Source organism: Agrilus planipennis, unplaced genomic scaffold, assembly GCF_000699045.2.
Source record: "Agrilus planipennis isolate EAB-ADULT unplaced genomic scaffold, Apla_2.0 scaffold221, whole genome shotgun sequence".
NCBI classification, from domain to species: Eukaryota; Metazoa; Arthropoda; class Insecta; order Coleoptera; family Buprestidae; genus Agrilus; species Agrilus planipennis.
The window spans coordinates 153,176-174,238 of NW_020439479.1; the positions used below are offsets into that span (position 1 = coordinate 153,176).

At 36.3% G+C, this 21,063-nt stretch overlaps 1 protein-coding gene across 1 annotated transcript in view; it reads right to left on the reverse strand.

The window, feature by feature from the left end:
• The window catches only part of LOC108738768 (KH domain-containing, RNA-binding, signal transduction-associated protein 2-like), a 140,566-nt gene that overhangs the window by 94,073 nt on the left and 25,430 nt on the right, over positions 1 to 21,063 (reverse strand). The gene's annotated exons all lie outside the window — the stretch shown is intronic.

The window sequence follows — 21,063 nt, forward strand, 5'->3', positions numbered from 1 at the left end:
AGCCATTATGAAAAGCAGTAGAAGAATTAAGTCAAAAGAAAATCCAAGACGTTTTTATACCTTATTTTCATAGAATGTACTGTTATTTTAGATAGGTGCGTTAATGTAAGTGATAGAAACTAAATCTTGATGTTTACCAAAATAATACTAATTTTATAATGACCAAGCAACTGTTTATTAACTTTTAATATATTTAACAAGTATCTAGTTGATTTAGCTAATAAGAGGATGAAATCCTATAGTAGCAGTAGCTCTTCTTTTTGATTCCTAGTGAACTATGATTTTCTGTATTACGAAGAAAAGGATAATGAAATAGCATGGTCAAAAACCAAGAACAGATATGAAATCTGAATAAAACTGATTCAACTTTTATTTGACCTTTTGTTGATGCTTTTATTAAACTGCAAATGTGGATATACTGTATATATTTTGTGTTTTATTAAAATGTTTTTAAAAAGATAGTTCTGACAGGTGTTTGAACGTCAATTTCCGCAACACGTATCTTAAATTCGTCGGGAAAACAACTGGGTGAAACTTTTATTGCTATCGATGTATGTATGCTGAGCGGATACATCTATTGTTAACAATAGCATCTGCTCACAAAGTTTCCTATTTTTGTTTCCTCAATTTCGAATACTAGCTGTGTGCTTGGACTTCAGTTTGTGACTACGAATAGTACCAAAGAGTCATATTATTTCAACTTGTGAATTCACTTCAACATGGAGATATATGTCCAAGCGGACTTTTTTTACAGGCTTTTCTATAGAAAGTATTCATCATTATCATAAGGTCATCAGTCCCAAGACTGGTTGGACACGCACCTCCACTCTTTCCTATCCTGAGCTAATCTTCGCATTTCCCTAAAACTAGAACATCCCACATCCTTAACTATTTGCGAACAGTAATCTAATCTAGGTCCACCTTTCCTCCTCCTTAAATTCTGTTTCTGCCTCTAATATATCTTTGACTAGACCTTCATTCCTTAGAAGGTGTCCTACCAACCTATCTCGCCTATTTTTTATTGACTTCCATAGAGTCCTCTGTTTCCTATTCTTTCTAATACTTCCTCATTTCTAACCCTCTCTATCCACGTTATCCTCATCATTCGCCCGTAACACCACATTTGGAACGCTTCTAACCTCTTCTTTTCCGCCGCGCCCACTGTCCATGTTTCGCACCCGTACAGCGCCGCGCTCCAACCATACACCTTTAACAATCTTTTTCGAATTTCTAAATTACGCGTTCGGGAACATAGAAGTGACTTCTTTTTATACCTAAACACATTTTTGACGTATGTAAAATAAATAAAGTACGAATGTGTATGTCATGAATCGGAAAAAGTCCGGGTTTTAGCGGTTCACAGTATTAATAAAAGCTGTGCTATCCCCTGTCCCTTTTTGGTATATCCATGAGTTTGTAGGAAGTAATACCATGTAATTTAGTATGCATCTAATAAGACGATATCATGTTTAAATCATCCTCATCGGTTTTCATAAAACTGCCTGCATCCTGTTACATAGGAATAACTTGTACATACATATATATGTACGTATATGTAATGAAGCCAATTTGGTAGCAGTTTTAAAGTAAAACCAGAGGGTTCTTTTACCTCCTCGGAATGATGTATCGTTTAACACTTGCAATATATACGTGTACGTACTCGTTACCCTGCTACGACAAGATCAATTAGTGGCTACAACTAACGAGCATTTCTGCAGCAATATACAAAAAGAGGACGTTGTAGTGCATAAGATAACGGGAACGCGGTACAGGGAGAATTAGTGCATGTTGCTTTAGTTGAGCAGTAGACAATTAGAACTACACGTTTTATTACTTTCGACGGTAAAAAGTGACGTAACAATTTATCGTTGAAGTCCCGTTTAGAAATGAAGTTGACGTGGAAACAGTATTATGACTGCATGTCGCAACCAATCTGAAAAAACTGGCATTTTCTAGTACGGCTAAATAACGTTTCCAGTTAAAGCCCAACGCGCACTACGGGGAATCGAACAGAAGTGAAGAGAAGCACAACGAAAAAATCTCGTTCAACGAGCACAAAGCTCAAGTATCAGTGCCGATGTCAAGAGTAATAAAATCGTTATCAATAACCAAAGAACAGGGTATTTAACATCAATTTATTTTTGATAGTTATAACTAAAAATTATTGCACTCGTAAATAAATGTGCGAGCATTTGATCTACACGGCTCTGTGTGGATTCTGCCTCGTCTGCATCAGTCCTCATTATCATAAGGTTGTCAATCCTAAGACTAGTTGGATCCTTAACTATTTGCGAACAGTAATTGTTATAAGTTGTTATGTACCTCGGTTTCTATTTCATCGTCTCTCTCTACATCTTATCTATCTGTCCTTATTTTCCCCTTTATTTATGACTTTTCTGTACTTTCGACCACTATTTGCCTATCGTTCTCTTGCCGGTTGCTAATACTTCTGTGCTGTCTTTCTCTATCTCACCACCTTTTCACTCTTAAGTAGCGTGCCATCAGCACCATCAAAAGAGTACGAAGGTTGCTGTCAAGCCGCATGTTTCGTTCGTTCACCGTTTTATTCACCGTTCTTGTTTCACTTGTGTACGCCGATTGAAGGCATTGTATATATTGTATATAAATCAATAGATTCTACAAAATTACAGTGTTTTTCAATTAACAATAAAAACCTACAACCCTTTAATTAGGATTGTTAGGAAGTTTAATGCGATAAACACGCCGCCGATCCAGAACCGAATCGTATGAAGCAGTAATCTAATCTAGGTCTACCTCTACCTCTCCTAACTCCGATTTCTGCCTCTAACATCTCTCTGACTAGACCCTCATGCCTTAGAAGGTGTCCTACCAACCTATCTCGCCTATTTCATACTGAATCCCATATAGAGTCCTCTGTTGTACGATTCTTTCTAATACCTCTTCATTTCTAACCTTCTCTATCCACGGTATCCCCATCATTCACCTGTAACACCACATTTCGAACATGTCTAACCTTTTTTTTTGTCCAACTTCAGTATTAATTCCCCATATTTCACAGAAAGCAGACTGCTAAAAGTACGCATTTAATTAAAATAAATGAGTCTTTTTATTTTTGTTTTCGTAATAGGCAAAATTTTTAATTGCACCCGACGCGCGTATGTATATCAGTCATAATAGATAAGTAGTCTAAAATGAGGAGCTCTGCATTGAGCTTGAGTTACAAGAAGAATATCGGAAAGTACACAGGAAGTTGACAGCATAATATATATGCAAAATAAGACACCTTTGTGTGAATTTTCCCACTTAGCTATTTGATGATTAAAAATTTTGTTATTTTTTGAAGTGAAACTTCCTTATCGACGGTAGGAAGGAAATTTACTAGGGTATAAAACCGAAAACTGGCCGAAACCGAACGATTTAGTTAATAGGGTTGTTCAGATAAATTCCCCAAAGAGACATTTTTCTCATTCGCCCCTAAATTAATTATCAACTTCCAGTTGTAAATTTCGAGGACCCTCGGCGTTCTTGTTTACAAAGTTGGTTAACAATGCACTTGGCTTTTTAGCCTAAAATCTAATTCAGGTCAAGAGTCAATCGTAAAGTGCAGAGCAAACAGCAAACCTATTCCCTTACACTCAGCACCCGTTTTTTGTTATTCGTCTGTGCAGTGTGCATATTGAAGTTCGACAAAAGCCAATTGTAAATCCTCACGAAGTTGTTTTATTAATCAATTTGAAAAATGTGATGTTTGAAAAGCATTTTTGCTACTGGGAGGTTTAAACCATGGATAAATAGACTTTAAATAATTGTTTTAATTTTCTTTATCCAGATTCGTTCAGAAACTCAATCAATGATAAATTTAATTCTTCTCTAAAAGTTCTTATTATGTTGTTTAACTTTGGACTCATAATATTAGAAAGTTCAATTTCCTTTTTAGATCCTATAACTGTTTAAGGGATTCCTGGGATCGTTAATGTTTGTCTTTATTTATCGTATCAGAACCTTTCAGGACAAAAAAAAATAATATAAAATTGTCTTGTTTTTCACATATATTAAATACAAAACAACTTTAGGGATAGATATACAGGGAGAAAAGGTTAGTGTGCTTAGATTTGCAGTTAATATAGTAGAATTAGCATCTAGAAAGGAGGAGTTAGAGATAGCCTTAAATAAAAGGGAAGAATCATTGACAGAAAAGTATGGTATCAAAATAAATAAAATTAAAAGAAGAATGTTGGTATGCAAGGAAAAAAAAGGTAGGGAATTAGTTAACATAAATCATATAGGAAATGAAAAATTAGAAGAAGTCGCTGTTTTTTAGTATTCAGGAAGTCAGATAATTTAGGATGGAAGAAACAATAGAAATATAAAACAAAGGATCGCGCAGGGTCGAGTCGATATCTTAAGCACGGCTTTGTATGGGTGCGAAAAGTGAACGGTGAAAGCGGTAGCAAAGAAAAGGTTAGAAGCGTTCGAATGATGTGTTGGAAAGAGTAGGAGAACAGAGGACTCTACGGAAGTCAATAAGAAATAGGCGAGATGGATTGATATGACATCTTCCCAGTCTTAAAGGGCTAATTAGAGAAATGTTAGAAGCAGAAACAGAAGTTAAGAGGAGTAGAGGTAGACCTGGATTAGATAATTCTTCACAAATAGTTAAAGATGCGGGATGTTCTAGGTTTAGGGGAATAACTCTGGAAATAACTAGTCTTAGGACTGACGATGATAATGATAATGATGAATTCAGCTTATTTTTAGACTTTTAATGAAACAAATATGAACTCTATCTTTATTTATCTCATAAGGATCTTTCAAGGCAATAAAAATATTACATACAACGAAAAAAAAATCAAAATTCCGGAATGACGATGCCAGTTTCTAATAAGCATATTAATTGAAATACTTTCAAAATAAGAAAGATAAAGTCCTAGAACTGATTGATAAGTGAGAATGCATCAAATAAAGGATCATGCATGTAGGACATAAGACATAAGCAACTAAAAATAAAAATTGAAGCAGATTAAATCTATCTGAGTCAACTTAACGAGAAACACCCATTACAATCAAAATGGACTGCTGGCGTGTTCGGACAGGCAATATTTTAGATTATGTAAAAAGGACTGAAGGAAAAAACCGTTACCAGGACGATAACGCCCGCGTATACCATAAAAAAGCACATAGAAGAACGTGAATTCGGAATGCCATTCGGATATTGTGTTTGCTCTCCCCACAGTTGGCTCCGATTATGTATATACATATATGAACATACATATTTATGCACGTATATAGTTAATAGCTCAAGGGTTATGGTTCTCCCCGTTATCGCAGCGTCCAAAACGGATGGACGTTTCACGATCTACTCGGCCATTATTCAAACCCGTAGGTTCCTCTGCGAAATGCAGGATGTTGATTACATTCTGCTCCCGATCCGGCCACGACACCATAAGGGCTTAATGTATTATCGATTGTAGTCGCCGCGAGTCGGGCGCAGGCGAGTCGTCTTCCTATTCCTCCAGAATCTAGAAGATATTGCGGGAGAAGGATCGTGTTGCCTCAGAATGAACCCATTGTTGTCACTCTAGGTATATGTACGTATGTACAGTGGCTATCTCTTTGTGAACGACCTCATAAAAGAGTTAAAATGTGTCGACTTTACAAAGTCTCCGATCCATATTCGTGTAATGCAGCCGGTAAGTGTATTGAAGCCGAAACCTCAACAAGATCGCATGTATAGGTATATACATTAACGACAAACGATACATTTCCTTGAAGCTTGTTCGAGTCCTATTCATCAATTCGTTTCACTCAAAATTCAGTTTCTTTTAATGTCTGCTCTTTGAAGTGAAACTTCTTTGCTCACGGTAGGATAAGTTAAAGTTCTTGAAATAGTTTAACTCATACCTACTCATACTCATCTACTTTGATAAATCCTCCCAACAAAAGGAGAAACGCTGGTATCAGTTCAATAACCAATAAAGACATATTATCACCCTATATTGCGTTGATTCTTTTGTTTAAAAAACACTTCCTTCGAGGACATTCTTGTACATCCTTTTTTCAAACAGTAATAAAGTTCCTTTTTGAAGTGAAACTTCTTTACGCAAGGTAGGGTAAGTTCGTTTCATGCGAATTGCTTTGTAACGAAATCGTGCAACGGATGTCCCCCCTCTACTCGGCCACGTAGTCGAGTTCGTAGTGGGGAACGCTTGAGTAGTGAGCGCGCTTAAATGCAACGTTCGTTACAGACAACTCTGTCATGTATAGTGTAGCCTTAAAATGTTTGAATGTATTTGTATGTGTTTATGTATACACTCTACAGTCGAAACGACGCCACTGACGCCAATTCCTCAACCCCTATCCCGGTTTGTTTGTGTGTTTAAATTTGAAGTTTCACTTCAATAGCGTGTTGTATAATTACACGTTGTATTTCTTTTCCAAATAATAGTTTCTTTCAGAATCAAAATCTTTTGTTTCGATTTCGAGAAGGGTTTCTTTTGTGCCTATGCGTAAAAATATAAATATCAAGATTAAAAGTGTACACAAATTGATCAGGGTTGACAGCAAGAAGGCTGTCATAAAGTTATGTGTTTTGATGTGCAGGTCCATCTAGGACAAAGTGTTTAATTTTATTGCCCCATAAACGTTTAAACTTTCACTCGGAAATGGATCAGACGGTGAAATCTTAGACTATTGTGTCCATCAGAACCACCCCCATTTATAATGACCAATGAAGCTTGTCATCCATAATATTTAGGAAGGGACTCCTACACTTCACCACCTTTATTTACATATTCAATTAATTTGTTTTTCGTTTTCTGAGACAGGTCACATAATGCAAAGAAAGCTCACATAATTAAGATGTACAAGTTTCTCAAGATACGTTAAGATAGTTTCAAACAAACGGGTTCGATGTACATGGTCCATGTGTATACAGTAGATATAAATGCAATACAAAATTCAAAAGCAAATTAAACGTCTATGCGATCTTAATCTCAATAACAAATAGCACCGCTAATTAGTTTTGGTAGTGGCACTGCCGCTTTATCCTGCACTACTAATAGTTAGCAGCAGGATATTGCCTGATACGAGCCATTACAAGGCTAACCCCATCCGAACATGGCTAAATCGCTAAGTGTTTCTGTATTAGACTTGTAAATACACTTTTTTTTTCGATTTTTTATTTACCCACTACAAACTACCACAAATTAATGAGGGAAAAATTGTTGCTGTTGTCACACCCCCGCCGGGAATCGAACCCGGGCCCTTTGGCTTTACGCACCAATGTTCTACCACTAAACTACGAGAGGTGACAACAGCAACCACGACCAACCGACCTACAAGATTAACGATCCGTCGATTTTTATTAACTTAATCTGACCACTAAACTACGAGTCCCGGGTTCGATTCCCGGCGGGGGTGTGACAACAGCAACAATTTTTCCCTCATTAATTTCAGGTAGTTTGTAGCGAGTAAATTAAAAAATCGAAATAATGATTTCAAATTAATATTGCATATTAATTCACTATTAAGTAACTAACAATGTCATAGGATTTCATATATTTAATTTATGGTATTCAGGCGCCGCCACTGGCTGACAAATTTATGCTCAGAGAAAGGTAATTGTCAAGAGAAACGTAAAAAGAGTAATTGCGTTAAACTTCATCGCCGGTTCGGGTTCTTTTTATATCCGCCGGAAATAGCTTATATTTAGATTAACTAATTATTGTTTTTGCTTTGACCCCGAATGTTAATGATGAAATGATTGACTGCCTCCGAGGCACAATGCGGGTGACAGGAATCATTTTGCAAGTGCTAATGAAGACTTTTTTAACTTACGAATTCAAATCTCCCCAGTCAGATAAGCTGATGACAGACCGTTGCGACTGACAGTTTTGCAGCTCGTTTATATGAGTCGGGGTCAATTAGATTTGAATACAACAGCGATGTCTTTTGAACAACCCCAGTCGCGTCATTCATAGTTAAGGGTTTTCAAATAATGCGGGAAATATTGAATGGTCTTTTCTTGTTTCATTACTGTTAAAAATAGTAGGTGGAAACAACTCAAAAGGTTTTAATGATAGTATTATCTGGTTATATCCTAGTGTGTAGTCATTAAAGGGTAGCATCATCTTATGATCATCATCATCATAAGGTCGACAGTCCTAAGNCAAATATATGAAATCCTATGACATTGTTAGTTACTTAATAGTGGATTAATATGCAATATTAATTTGAAATCATTTTTTCGATTTTTTATTTACCCACTACAAACTACCTTTGAGGTAAACGAAAAATCGAAAAAATGATTTCAAATTAATATTGCATATTAATCCACTATTAAGTAACTAACAATGTCATAGGATTTCATGTATTTGTAAATACACTATTAATATTGAGTGCTATATACAAATGCCACATTTAAATTTTCTTGACCAGTAAGGGGCGCAGTCTCCCCATAAGCAGTAGACATAATTAAAATAGATTTGAAAGAAAACAGAGATGACATTCAATAAGTTCCTTGTATAGAAGAGTTTTCAATATTTTCGTTGAATATTAAATTCATATTGTCAAAGAAAATCTTTTATTAAATATGGAACGAATGAAAATAAACGGCGCCGACAATGACAATACCATAAAAGGGTCTTTTCCGCAATAGCAATTTTCTCCCAGTGCCTCGTTCTGTTTAAATATCTGATAAATAAAACACGTACATTGCTTTTACATAATTTCCTAAAAGACCCTTTTCTTGTATAAATAGGATAATGATGATCCTTTGAGAAGATTTTAATGTAATGGGTTTCCAAACAACTTCAGCATCCCTGGTTACCACTTTCGTACGCCTACTCAATTTTACGCAGCTTTAAGTTTTTGATGGAATTTAATATAAAACACGATTAATCACACGAAATTTTAATTTCAAATAAGTACGTTTTATAAATCATTCTTATTCGTTCTGATGGATGAATCAAAATAATCTTTAATTTCGTCAAAAAAAGTAAAATTGGTTCCACCATTAACCGTTTACTGAAAGAAATTACACACATTTATTACCATCTTACAATCGGCTATTTATTTCACTGTACATTTATCTCATTCTCGTTCGCACATTATTGATTTTGTTTAAAGCTAGCCATTAATCACGAACTATTCCTAACATTTTCAAAAAAACTTCCCGTAATTTCTTTTCGTTGTGCATGCCTCGTGGGGGTATGGTTTATTTTACGAATACGTCAAAGGCACCGCCGGTATCGATCGCCTGCGGCATTCGTTCATAGCAGTATTTAGAAATTGCTTGAGAACTTTTAAAGTTTTAATGTGTCACACAGATTTTCCAGTAAATAAATATTACTGTACGGGTTTCAATTTTTATTTATTAGGATTTATATGATAAATAACAAGTTAAATTAAAGATTAAATAAAAATCTTTGTTTTTAGTTTTTCAGTATTTGCGTTAAAAACAGATTTTCATACAGAAACGATCCAAAAAGGTAAATTGGGCCAGCCCGGTAGTAGGTACAATTAGTTTTATTATTTATTAAGTTTCTTCACTTTTTATCTAAATTTTTTCATAAAGATATTTTTCGTAGGTATATTATTAATCAAGAATCAGTGAGACAATCACTTTTAATATGATAATCTATTTCTGTTACGAACTCTCTGCACCCGGCGGCGCTGCGACAAAATGAGATTTTTCGTGGAAATTAAATTTCCTCGTCAAATGGAACCATTAGGGCGCCATTCTACCAATTTTCCCGGTCGTTCCTAAAGTAAGTTGAACTTATTTGATGCACCTCTGTTTCATTCTAACGATTTACTGCTGCCAGAAACCCAAAACGAGTTCTTACTTCGCTCCCCTTTTAATCCCTAATCGATAGATATTCGAGATGTCTATTTATTCTATTTCAAAGTGATAAATAGAACATTATAACTGTTTGAATCGATTCTATTAGTGGGTACCTAAATTACGAAACGTGTTTCCATCAAATTTTAATTTTTTTAATTCATTTTCAATTTTCTATCCACTACAGACTACCTCAGATTAACGAGAGAAAATTTTAGTTGCTGTCACACCCCCACCGGGAAACTAAAATTTCATATTAACCACTATTAATAATTAAAAATGTCACAGTGTTTCCATCATTTAATACCTTATTGCCCGAAATAAAAATAACATGTAAAATTCGATCTGTTATAGTCTCAAAAATAATTACGAAAGGTAAATCGTTCGTGTTGCCGCATTTTTTTAATTGCGTTCGTTTAGAAGTTTGATTCTTTCACAGCTCCAAGATATCGCAGACCTGAGTCATCATCATCAGAAGGTCCGTCAGTCCTAACAATGGTTGGACATGCACCTCTTCAATTCCAACTTGATAACTCCACGTGTTCCTGAAGAAAAGTGTCTTGCCGAAAAGACAGACAGCAACGAAGTGATTCTATAAGGGTTCCTTCTTCCTTTTGAGGTACGGAACCCTAAAAATGACCCTCCACTAATTTGTTAATCCTTTCTTTGTATCTGTTCAGTGTATTAGCTGTATTTTCTCCAAATGAAAGCATTTCTTTTTACCATAATCGCACGGGTTTCGTATAACGCAATAAATCCACTTTCGTTTTCAATCTTTACCTCGCATTTTCATTCAAATGCTCTTCCAGTGTACTAAACAGGAAAATATTTACGGATAATACGACTGTTTTGATTCAAGGCCTTAGAAAAAGGGGGAAAAGTTAATCCCGGCGAACACTGATTGATTTCAGTCGGTTGCAGAACGAGAAACGTCGATCGTTTTTCATTTTTTTTCCGCTGGAGTCTGGCAATGATCGGCGCAATCGTTTTAGTTCAGTTCCTTTTGCGTTCGTATTTTTTGTTTTCTTTCTTTTTCTTATACGTATGTATATGGAAATTAATCAAATAAATTTGAAATAATATCATGTTGAAATGAAGGAAAAAGAGCTTTCCGGGGCATTAGGGTGCATTATTGAATACCGCTAAAACAGAAACACTTAAAGCATTGATATTTTTACTTTACAGATAGGTATTAAGTAAATAAAAAGAAGAATTATAGCCTTAAATCGAATCTAAAGGTCGAATAGAAAATGCAATCGCTGGGTGTGACAACAACAACAATTTTTCCTTCATTAATTTGAGGTAGTGTGTAGTGGGTAAAAAATTCAAAAATTAATTTTCAGAATAATATTTCATATTAAACTAACTCACTTCTAAAAGTTGTCTAAATTATATGTATGTTTAATGCAATAGTCGCTAAAAACTTTTTAAACTTTTGGATGTTTCATTCCCGCCAGCCACTTATGCTGGTATAGCGGGCAGTCCCTGCGGACTACGCGGGCAGGTAGGGCGGAAGTCCCTCTTCAGCCTCCATTCAGGAATCGTGGGAATGGGTGGGTGGTGGTTCGGGTAAGAAAGATGAGACGGACGAAAAGAAGCCAGAAGAGAATGAAAAATTATCTGTAGAATATTATTGCCCCAGTATTGCCTAAGTGATTCAAGGAAACCACAGAAAAACTTGGACCAAGGCAGACGGATCCTGAATCGAACCGGCGTCCTTTCGAATGCTAAGCAATGGTCTAAATCTCTAGGCAATACCACTCGGTCAATAGTCGCTTCGCTCCAAAAGATTATACAGGGTGTCCCATTTATAGTAATTAAAAAAAAAAACATGGCATCCTGACACAAAATACAACAAAAAAGTGTTATACAATTTTTCAATACAATGACATTTGAGCTCGCAAATCGTCTTTGTAAATTTGAACGTACAATTTGTTTCATTACGGGCCTGGATCTAGGCCACTAACAGCTGATCTAGTGTGAATGTAACAAGTACCTCCCGGGAAGAAGCCGAATGCACTTCCATCTTGTAAAAAAAAGGTAAAAGTGAAAAAGAAAAGGGTACCTTTTATAAAAAATGTTGAAATTATCCGCCATTCGCTTCAAAGCAACACTGACAGCGGCGTACCCAGTTGCTGCGAATTTTGGCCCAGATACCGGGAATATTTACAATTATACGATAGGCACTGGTAATGTAACTCACCACCAACTGACGGTTGATTAAGAACCCTACTAGAATGCACTATCACACTACTAATTGTCCTTATTGTAGTAGTCTTTGATGAAATGACTACTAAATAAATAAACTAACACTAATAAACAAGTAAACTCCACAACAATCCAAACATAAACAATAACATTACCCCAGAAAGCAGCGGATTCCGACCTACTGAAGGTGAATTTTTCTACGATCACCTGGCAATCGTAATTAAATTTGCGATTGTGCAGGGCCGGCATCAAAACTGTTATAATTTTATAATTTGCTATTTTGTTTCAAAAGTCAAAAGTGTTATAACATTTTATGTTCCAAATGTCCAAAGGAATCTGTACTATAAATATTAATTATTATAACTGGGACACCCTATATACAGGCCTAAGCATTTGATATTAATTTCATCTCGATACCTCTCGCGTTCGTGATAAAAAACACCTTGACACACATACGAACAGACAGTTGGATAACGAAGTGATCCTTTAAGGGTTCTTATTTCCTTTTGAGATACGAAACTCTAAAAACATGCTGTAAGCAAAAGCTCCTTGTGCGCTCATCAAACTGGATGCGCGTTGTCTTAGTGCGCAGTGACTTGGTTTGCCTTTTCCGAGCACAATTTGCGATCGCGCCGTACGTGTGTCACGTCCCTTGTTTATAAAAAAAAAGAGCTAGAAGAAACAAACGCTATTTCAAAGTTTGCTCTCTTGTTCCTTCTGGCTCTCATACATGTCACAATGGTCCTGTTTTATTCAATTGTTCACACAACGAAATTAAGAACTGAACATTTTTGAGAGAGAACAAACAAGGTTTTATTCAATTTAAGATCGTTGAAAATTCCTGGCAGGAACATTTTGTAGGAAGAAATATGATAACAAGGTCACGAGGAGCTTCAGTGAAACTTAATAATTTAAAGGAAGCCAAGAGCAATACTACGTTTTCCGTAAAATAATATAAAACTGTTTGTTCTACTATTCCCGATGTTCTACTATGCATTTTAATTGGCAATTGTGTTAATCCGTACCAATATTATAAAGAGGTAAAGTTAGTAAATATGTCTGTAAGTTTTGTCATTCGATTTCAGGGTGGACATATATGATATAAAAGAGTTTTTTTTAAGTTTGGAAGGGGTATTTCTCGGGTACCGAAAGGGTGCACTTAAACAAAAATTCTGTTTTAAATTCTGTCGCTAAAGAAATGAAAAGACGCTATAATGTTTGGATGGAGAAACATGGAAAATTGTTTCTGAAATGGGATATGATCGGAGAATGCGGATAGAGGGGGTTGAAATGAGACATTACAACACTAAAAATGTGATTAAGTTGGAATTGAAAAGGTAGAAGCGCCCAGAATGAAGATAAAAAATTAAATTAAAAATTTATTTTTTTTGCAGTTCTTTCATCGTCATTATAAGAACGTCAGTCTTAAGACCGATTGGACATGCACCTCCATTCTTTCCTATCCTGAGCTAATCTTCGCATTGTCCCTAAAACTAGAACAATCTACATCCTTAACTATTGGCTAACAGTAATCTAATCTACGTCTACCTCTACCCCTCCTAACTCCCGTTTCTGCCTCTAATATGTTTCTGACTACTCTGGACAAAAATTATCGGTCTTCCAGAGTCTTTCAGCGTCTCTGAGAGCGTCTCTCACAGTCTTTCACAGTCTCTCAGTTATTGTCTAGGTGGTTTTAGTATGTCTCTGTGTGAGAGACTCTAACGATAAAATTGTTAATTCAGATTCGAGTCTCTCACAGAGAGACTGAATGAATAAAGCTGAAAAATTGAGCGACTCGAGTCTCTCATAGAAAGACTGGGATCTCCGAAATATATTGAACTTGAGTCTCTCGTTCAGAGATTCGAAATCTCTCGTTCAGGGACGCTAAACAGTTTTTTTGACAGTCTCTCTACAGTCTCTCTCAGCGATACCAGAGAGACTCGGTGAGAGACGGAGACTCGAGTCTCGCTTTCAGAGACTCTGAGAGACTGGACATTTCTATCTCGGGTAGCCCTTTATACCTGAGAAGGTGTCCTACCAACCTTTCTCGCCTATTTTTTATTGACTTCCATGGAGTCCTCTGTTCTCCTATTTTTTCTAATACCTCTTCATTTCTAACCTTAACTTCGTTCTTTACTTCTCCCAAATTTCACTTCATTTTTGGTCAGTAAAGAAACCAATTGAAATATAGCATAATAATAGAAATCTCTCTAATAGAAACAACTAATTTCAACCACAATTATCAAGATCATCGGTACATAGGTACGTAACAACACGGAAAGAAACGTACTACATAATAAAGAAGTATTTAGCATTGGTATGCATAGAACGAGGTGGAATTTCTCCCTCGCGTCGAATTCGGTAGATTTTGTTGGTGCAATCGTGTGTGGAAGAAGTGCACCAGCAGCAAATAAAGCAATTTGTTCGAGAGGAAACGACTTCACAGCAATTCAGTAAACAATTCCGAGCGTCCCACACGCCGTTGCAAACACACTGCTAAATCCACTTGTTGAACATCCGCTATCTATTTATTATAAGATGCCGGATGCCGCAGCCTGCACTTTTCCTGATAGCATTTGTCGGTTTTTTAGACTCCATCGCGGAACATTGGGAGACTCGCTCATTGCTGGTAGTTGTTTGTTGTTATACAAGAAATCGAGGAAAATGAAATGGTTCACAACATTAACTAACTTCTAATGGAAGAAAATGTAAATAACACGCGCCCTGAAGGTTTGCCAGATAGTTTAGTAATACTATTTAAGGTGGTAGCTGTTATATATTGAAACTTATCCATAATTATTAAAATAGAAGACATAAATTTTGTCGAAATTATATATTGTAATCACGACAATATTGTTCTGCTACACAGTGGCATCATCAGGTGATGAATATACAAACCTAATTGATTTTTACTTATTAATCTTCAGTAGGTGTGTGGGGATGGTTCTTAAAATTGATACAATTAATATTGAGCAATGCTGAACTATTGCCTCCTCCTTGGTTGTATAAAATCACTCCTTTTTTATAGTATCTATTAATTTCTAACTGTTCCAGTTTTAACTTGAAACCTTTCATCATCATCATAAGGTTGTTAATACTAAGACTGACTGGACAAGCACACGCACCTCCGTTTTGAGCCTATCTTCGCATTTCCCCAAAACTATTATTAGAACATCCCACATCCTTAACTATTTATGAACACTAATCTAATGTAGGTCTACCTCTACTCCTTTCAACTACTCTTTCTGCTTTTCTGTCCTACCGACCTATCTGCGTCGGCGATTCGATCCTGCACTATCCTTTATTTTATATCTTTACTGCTCCTTCCTGAGTTATCTGACTTCCTAGATATCGAAAATCAGTCACTTTTTCTAATTTTTCATTTCCCGTCTTTATATTCGCCCTTTCCTTACTTTTTCATACCCTGAATAACATTAATTTTGTTTTACTTTTATTTATTTTCATACAATGTTTTTTATCTATAACACTTCCATTATTTTAATTCTTTCTTTTGTTCCTGTATGTTTATCCCTAAAGTTTTCCTGTTTCTAATAATGCTTATCGCGTCTTCGATGTATAGATTAAAACGTAGCGGTGACAGTGTGCATCCCTGCCTGACCCCTTCCTAATATTCTCTACGTTGCCACTGAAGATCTATAACTGCCTGTTGTTCTTTATACAAACTATGTATCAGTATTCTTTTTATATCACATCCCTACATTTTTATGTATATTTAACATCTTGTCCCATTTAATATTGTCAAAAGCTTTTCTAAATCTACGAATCTTATGTACGCGCTCTTCCCTATTATTACTCGTAAAGCTAGAATGACCTCCCGCAATCCTCTATTCCTTCTAAACCCAAACTGTTCTGTCCCTAATAGTTCTTCGACCATTTTTTACTTCCTTCTCTGTACAATTCTAGTTAATATTTTTAACCCATAAGAAGATAAGCTAATTGTTCTAAATTCCTCGCACCTATCCGCGTCTCTCTTTTTCATATGGTCACTAGTACGTTTCGAACTATTCCTCCGGGACTTTCCCAGTCTCGTAAATGTAACTAACTAACCTAAATATACGATCTCTAACCTCTTGTCCTGTATGTTTTAAGATTTCCGCGTGTATCACGTATGTGCCTGGCACCTTATTATTCTTCAAGTTTTTTGAGGCTAACTCAAACTGCTTTCTCCATCATTGGGTATCCTAGCTCACCTATCTCCTCATTATCTCTCTTCTTTGATACATCTCCTATCTCTTGCGGTATATGTTTTCTAAATATTCTTTCCACCTAGCTGCCTTATTTATTAAGCAATTAATTACTGGGTTTAAAAAGTCAAAATTTGAACAGATGGTATCGTTGGTGATACATTACCTACCAACAAATACTTTATGGTTTTCCGTTTGACACATTTTTTTATCTAACGATAACAGAAATTATTCCACAGATAATCAATTTTTTTTCGAAAACTCCTCTTTTTTCTCCTCATAAAAGCGTTAAATAGGGAACGTCACTGCATCTACAAATAATATCCGGTGACGACCTTAATTAAATCGCTCGCTCTCATCCGTCAGACCGTATTAGTCTATGGTAATCTAGTTCGTGGATTGCAGCATGGATGTTAATAGATCCATTTGCTATTAGCTCCGAGATCTCGGCTGATTTTGGCGCAATTTGCACGTTTTAGGTACGTGCATGGGACAATAAAACAGCATCAAAATGAACATGGTGTGAATATAATTCACAATTAATCGAAATTATAACTACACTGCTCGTGGACATTCGTGCCGTTGGCACTTTATCACTGGGATATGTTAATATTGCTAAATATGTAAAGTAACATTTAATAAAGCCCACGATGGGTGCGTTAACAGAGAGGCATTAAACGTCAATATCGCCTACCAAAATATACACTTCATTAAATAGCAACAGCCAAGTTGGACCGGTAGGACTTTTTCCTATGCAATTATTATATACCTATCAATATATTATTATTGTTTTACGATATCATCGTAAAACTAAATTATAAATTAATATTTCTCAAGTTTACGGAACAAAACTATTCGGTAATTGTTTCAAGAGTACACTCTTGAAAATGATTTACGTCTAAGTGACAAGTTTGTCAAGTACGATTTTTGTTTTCGAGCGAAGGTAGAGATACTGCACATTATTCTTAAAGAAATTCCTATTTTATATCGTTTAGAAAGTTACTAGTGCCTAAATTATGAATAATCACTCGAACTGTGTGAACTTAAAGGAACTTACACCATCCTTCGATGAAAGGATCTACTGGAGGTGTGAACTGTTACGTTTTGTTAAACTTGCCGTTAGAAATCTAAAGATAGGTGGATGTTTCATACAAAGTCTGACCGTGACTTCAATTAATGAATAAATAGACTAAGGATACAATGATCAATACCTGTCGAATGAATCTAAAAGTTTGTGAAAAGTCCCCCAGTAGGAAGAAATGCGCATCAACCTCTCTGCACGGAATATGTACTGTTTCATAGTATCCATCAATTCGTATCTAGGTCAGTGGTACAAAGTTGGTACATCTAAATTGTATATTTAAAACAGCAAGCTAACACCTACTTACCTACTGTCTTAATAGGTCAATTAGCAACCGTTTAAAAAGCGAAATCAATAATTATAATCGATGAGAGTCAAGTCAAGAAGTGAAGAGTCGAATTCAAAATCACGAAGATGTAGGACGGTAAGACGGCGTACCGTCTTTACTCACCCTGTGATAGTTCCCTGCCATTTCTACGTTCTCCAACTATCTATAAGTTTAGCCAAGATTATTATTATATATATCATCATCATACGGTCGTCAGTTCTAAGACTGGCTGGACACGCACCTCCACTCTTTCCTATCCTGAGCTAATCTTCGCATTTGCCTAAAACCAGAACATCCCACATCCTTAACTACTTCCGAACAGTAATCTAATCTACGTCTACCTCTACCCCTCCTAACTCCCGTTTCTGCCTCTAATATGTCTCTGACTAGACCTTCATGCCTGAGAAGGTGTCCTACCAACCTATCTCGCCTATTTTTTATTGACTTCCATAGAGTCCTCTGTTCTCCTATTCTTTCCAATACCTCTTCATTTCTAACCTTTTCTACCCACGATATCCTCATCATCCGCCTATAACACCACATTTCGAACGCTTCTAACCTTTTCTTTTCCGCCGCTCCCACTGTCCATGTTTCGCACCCGTACAACGCCGTGCTCCAAACATACACCTTTAACAACCTTTTTCGAATTTCTAAATTAACCGTTCGCGAGCATAGAAGTGACTTCTTTTTATTAAAGGCGACACGACCCTGCGCTATCCTCTGCTTTATATCCCTACTACTCCTTCCATCCTCACTTATCTGACTTCCTAGGTATCTAAAATCAGCCACTTCTTCTAATTTTTCGTCTCCTATCTTTATATTCGCTCTTTCCCTACTTTTTCTTCCCTTGCATACCAGTATTTTTGTTTTACTTTTATTTATTTTCATACAGTACTGTTTTGTCAATACCGCTTCCATTTTATTTAAAGCTATCTCTAAATCCTCCTTGCTAGATGCTAATACTGCTATATCATCTGCAAATCCAAGCATACTAATCTTTTGTCTCTGTATATCTACGTTGATCGCGTCTTCGATGTATAGATTAAAAAGTAATGATGGCAATGTGCATCCCTGTTTGACTCCCTTCCTCATAAGAAAATCGTTTAGGAAAAGGATTAATCAACATATTTTCACAAAATGATCATCAACATGCGGTCAACGGTTGAAATATTAATTCCACAATAATCGATAGGAATTGACGCATAGCTACGACGACACGACGTGGTATTTGGAGCAAAAGTTGTATATAGAATATGCAAGTCCCATATAATTCACTTATGTACGTAGGTACTTGTACAGAGTCAAATAAATACGGTTTGCTTCATCACTTCAGTAGAGTTTGAACTTAAATGCTGCACTTAAACCGTTAATCCGGATTCTCGACATGCCTCGTTCCCGGTGCAGGTTATTGCATTAATAGCAGCAATTTAGAGGAACGACCAGAAGGGACAGAGACCGGTAGTTATATGGGTTAGCAACTAGCAAGAGGAACGGGAACAGAAAGCGGGTTTAAAGCAGATGAAGACGCTAAGAAACAAACGACGCACATACATATTACTTACACATACGAGGGGGCGTTTTTAAGTTCGCGGAATGGCGGGTAAGAAGTGGAAATAAAATACGAATTTATTTTTCCTTTTCAATATATTCACCTGCTACCCTTATACATTTTTCCGATCTTTCAACTAACTTACGTATGCCTTCAAAAAAAATGTTTTGCCTTTGTCTGAAAAATACGCCGAACATGCATCCTTCTGTAGCGAGCAGGAGCGTGTTTGTGTGCGACCGGGCATACGTGTGTGTGCGCGGCTTATCGATTCGCTGACTAGCCGCGGGCGCCCTTCTTCATGTGCGTCGTATCTGTAAACGTGTGTGTCGTACCTGCGTTCCGAAAAAGCAATTCGAAGAAAACGAAGCTTTTCCGGACGGCTCGAGAATGTTCCCGAAAGGAGGCAAGGAAGTATTTAAAGGAAGAGACGATCGCCGAAGTGGAGTAGAAATAAATTGACCGTTGTAGAAGTGAAAGAGTAGAAATAAATAGACCGTTGCAGGAGTGAATCAAGAAATAAATTGACAGTGATAGAAGTGAAATAAATAGAACAGTGAATAGTTACAGTAGTGTAAATAAATAGAATAATTACCTAAGTTAGTAATAATTTAATAGTGTTTTTAAGTCCTTTAATAATAATTAGTATAAATAAATAGTTTTCTTCTTAAAAGTTAATTTGTTAAACCCACGNGACCGTTGCAGAAGTGAATCACGAAATAAATTGACAGTGATAGAAGTGAAATAAATAGAACAGTGAATAGTTACAGTAGTGTAAATAAATAGAATAATTACCTAAGTTAGTAATAATTTAATAGTGTTCAATAATTATTAGTGTAAATAAACAGTTTTTGTCGTTGTGAGTCTTAAAAGTTAATTTGTTAAACCCACGAACATTACACTTCACTTCTTCGTCGCTTGAAAATTTCTTCCCACAAAGACTTTTTTCATGTTTGAGAGCCAGATCAGGACTGTAGGGTGGGTGAGTAAAAATTTCGAAGCCCACATTCTGCATGGCAGCCATCGCAACACGACTCTTGTGAACAGGTAAGCTGTTGTGCAAAAGGAGGACACCTTAGGTCAATTTTCCTATTTATTTTTCTTTGACTGATTGCTTTAACCACTCTAGGACTGAAGCGTAGTATTCTCTGGTTATGGAGACATCTTTATCTTTATAATCGATCAATAGCATTCCTTTTGAGTCCCAAAAGACTGTCGCCATGATTTTTCGAGCCGACTGTGACACCTTCAACTTCTTGGGTGGTGGTGTGCCTTTTTTGTAGCACTGCATAGAATCCTGTTTGGACTCCCAAGTTTCGTCCTCAGTAACAATTAGGGTCAATGCTCCATCTTTATCTTCACTACAGAAATCCAAAAACGCGCAAGAATACTTTACACGCTGTTGTGTCTGATCTGGAGTGAGCATTCTTGACACCTATCTTGCGCTGACTTCTCTCATGAAGAAATGATCGTGAAAATTTTCAAAAATGGTTGTATCTGATAGTCCTATCATTTCTGCGAGCTGTTTCTTCTTATGTCAGGCATCTTCCAGTATTAATTTTTCGACTTTTTGAATGATTTCTGGAGTGGTCACCTCGATCGGCCAGCCTGTTCGTGGGTCGTCTTCAAGTGAGTCCCTGTCTTACATAAAGAGGGTATGTCACTTGTAAATCCTCTTTCTGTAATTTTGCCTGGGCAAGACTCCCCGTACGCGGATGACATCTCTTCCAGGATGGTTTGAACTAATTTTCCTTGCTTGGTAAGAAAATTTATAATAGCGCAGTACTCGATTTTCTCCATATTTCACAATTTGTTCCCTATTGACTAGTTTGATCGACGATAGTTCAAAGACTAATGACTTAATTACGATAA